We start from the raw sequence: 3,488 nt of genomic DNA on the forward strand, positions 1-3,488 counted from the left end.
TTCTTGTGGTCTTCTATTGTTCTTCTCCTCAATTTTGTACAAGTCCTTTCTCAGAAGTTCTTCATGATTCTTGCCACTTCTCAACTTAATATCACTACCATTTTCACTAGATCTTGTCTGTGTAGGAGGGGAATCTTGTTTGAACCATTTTGAAAAAATGCTATCAATCTTTTCCCCCAAATGTTTGAACCCCTAATTCTGTGACTTGTGAATTTCAAAATTCATAGATGGTTGAATTGCAATTTGTTTGACAGGCTCTCTTACATTTATAGCTTGCACTTCTTGAATTTTGGAAGGAGATTCCATCCAACTTTTGTTCGACCATTCATGGAGGTTCAATGCCACTTGATCAATTAATGTATATGCTTCATCTACACTCGTCCATAAAAGAACCTCCAGCCGATGAATCTAACAAACACTTATTTAAGAAAGAAATTCCCCTATAGAATATGTGCAAGGTCAGCCATTTCTCTAAACCGTGATGAGGGCACTATCTTTGAAGACTCTTGAATCTATCCCATGCTTCAAATAGTGATTCTCCATATGCCTGAGCAAAATTGGTGATGCAATTCCTCATATAAATTGTTCTACTTAAAGGGAAAAAATGATTCAGAAATTGCTTCTCCAATTGTTCCCAACTTGTGATGCTTTGAGGACGGAGAGAATATAACCAAGTCCTTGCTTTATCCTTGATGCTAAAAGGAAATGCCATCAATCGAACTACATCTACTGACACTCCTTCACAATTCACCATATCACAAAGTTCTAGAAATGTCTCAAGATGTAGATAAGGACTTTCTGATACTTCTCCTCTAAATTTGTGACCTTGTATCATGAAGATTAACTCTGGGTCTAGTTGAAAACTTTCTTCTTCAATCTGAGGCTGCATAATGGGATATAAAAATCTTACAGAAATGGGTGCAGAGAAATCTCTTAAGGACCTGCTTGACATGTTAGTGCTCATGGTATCTAAAAAAATTAAAAGGAAAAATAAAAAATGTAGAATTAAATACAAGAAATAAAATGCATAATGAAAACAAGAAAGAAAATGCAAAAAGGAAAAGAATAATGTCTAGAGTAACTCATATGCTAATCAACTAATGTTAATTGAAAACAGTCCCCGACAATGACGCCAAAAACTTGTTACGTCACCTCAAGTGTACGGTTATGTCGTCAGTAATATAAAAGATCATCGTATCCATAGGGACTGTTGATTAAGCACTAGTTAACTTCACACGGTGAATTATCTAGACAAATGTGGAAAAAGAGAGTAAGAGAAAAAAAAAGAGGGAAGAGAGAAAATGGATCTTAAGAGGGGATTGAGCTAGGAGGATGGAGGATGATAGATTCTAGGATTTTAGTTTCTTTGTAATGCTAGGCAATGTTTCATAGATTGCTTAGTTCCTATCCTCTATGTTCATGCTCTTGTAGGAAGTTAGATTTATTACCGACTCTCCCCTGTAGTGGATAAGCCGGCATGATCTCCTTCTCTATGTCCTATGCTACTAAATGGAAGTGATTCCTATGAAGTTCGTTAGCGGGGCAGCCCTGCCACGACGCCCCTCGGTCATACAACATAGAAACACACTAACACACAATAACATAGAGATAGAAATAGTGATTATATCTGATCCCCTACTTCCTTGTGGAGATTTGCTTCTCCCTTCAAGGTGATACCCTAGACGTCCGTTAGCGGGGCAGCCCTGTCATGATGCCCCTCGGTCATACGATCTAGGGTATCCCCCCTACAAGATTAACAATTCTACACAACTATTTGATAAGACATGCAAAAGATATATATAAGCATTCACACACACACATCATAAAAAACGAACAAGGCATTAACAAGTCATTGAATAGAAACATGACAAATCTACATAGTTTTACATCTCCATCACATCACAAATACTCCCTAATCCTAGATCTGGAGATCTACTCCATTGCAAAGGAAGAATAACCTCAAAACATAAAGAAAAGCATACTTACAACCCTAGATTTGAGAAAAAGGGGAAGAAGAGATGCTTGCCAATGATTTCGATGTCTTGGGGATGCCTCCTTGCTCCGGAGATGGACGAATCTTCAAGAGAATGGAGTTGAATGAAGCTCTAGGGTTTCCCCCTAAGGGGAGAACCCTTCCCCAAGGAGAGGGACGAAGTCCCAAACCCAATATCCCCTTGAAAAGGGGGAGAAAACCCCCTTTATAGAGCAGGGCATGGCCTCCACATGACCCATGACACGGCCGTGTGGCCTTCACACCGCTGTGTGCATCTTCCTCTCGGCTAAGGTGACACGGCCGTGTAGATTCACATGACCGTGTGCCGCTTTAATATTGGATGGCCTACACGGCCGTGTTGCTCACACGACCTCACCCAACTTTGAGTCACACGGCCATGTGTCTCACACAGTCGTGGCCTTCTTCCTCTCTAACAAAATCACACGGTCGTGTATATTCACGCGGCTATGGCTTTCTTCACCTGCACGACCTCTGGAGAAATGGCACGGCCGTGCCATTTGGCACGACCTTGCCTTGCTCTACCTCTGGATTGTTGACACGGCCGTGTGGGTCACATTGCCATGGTCCTCCTTGCCTCTGGAACATTGGCACGGCCGTGCCATTTGGCACGACCAAAGAATGATAATGGCCACACAGCCGTGTGTCCTACACGACCCAAGCTCCTGTGTGCGTTTTAGCTCTATTTTTGCTCCAAATAGTGTTCTATCAATAAAAATAAGCAAAGAGAAGATCTCTGAACAAAATATAATGGAAGTATGATATTATATAGAAATAGGGTGCAATAAACATAGATTATACTCATAAAATACAAATAGATGTGCGTCAAAGTATGCATAAAAATGTATATAATCTACACACATCATGGTTCTTGTCTGAATCGGGTTAGTCAAGGATTCAGAGATAGTCACTTCTTTAATAGCTGTTACCTCCTTTAGAAGTGATTTAATCTGAATGTTAGATTTTGCTAATTTATACATCAGATAATTAACTAAGTTATATAACTGAGAAGTACTTACAGAGAGGTTAGGCCCTTCGGAAACGGATACGGATCCATGGGTTCGCTCGGACTCAGTTTCTGATTCGCTCTCAGTTTCGGACTCGAACTTTGACTCGGTTTCCATAATATTTGCTTGTACCGGTAGAGCGAGTAAGCTTGCTTGTTCTTCTTCATCGGATTTGGATTCATCTGATGACTTGGACTATGTTGGCTTCAACACCTTCTTCTTTCTAGCCTCCTTTGTCTTGCTTGTACCTGAAACCAACGTAACACCTTTCTCGACCGGAGTAGTATTAGTTTGCTCAAATATTTCGTCTATTAAATCATGCTTACTTACTTTCGTATTGGAAGTACCTTCGTGTAGCTCAATTAACTTCTGCCACAATTCTTTTGCACTTGAGAAGGGGCCGATGCGGTTCAGCTCCTCCTTGGTTAGGCCGCACTAAAGTGTATACGTTGCTTTGGTGTTTGCTTCTA

At 40.5% G+C, this 3,488-nt stretch overlaps 1 non-coding gene across 1 annotated transcript; it reads left to right on the forward strand.

Moving 5' to 3' along the window:
• Nucleotides 1–473: 473 nt before the first annotated feature.
• On the forward strand, nt 474–579 carry LOC122022044. Its single transcript, XR_006122793.1, has one exon. It is a non-coding gene; the product is annotated as a small nucleolar RNA R71 (small nucleolar RNA).
• Nucleotides 580–3,488: the final 2,909 nt, after the last annotated feature.

The sequence above is a fragment of the Zingiber officinale genome, chromosome 9A (assembly GCF_018446385.1).
Source record: "Zingiber officinale cultivar Zhangliang chromosome 9A, Zo_v1.1, whole genome shotgun sequence".
NCBI lineage: Eukaryota > Viridiplantae > Streptophyta > Magnoliopsida > Zingiberales > Zingiberaceae > Zingiber > Zingiber officinale.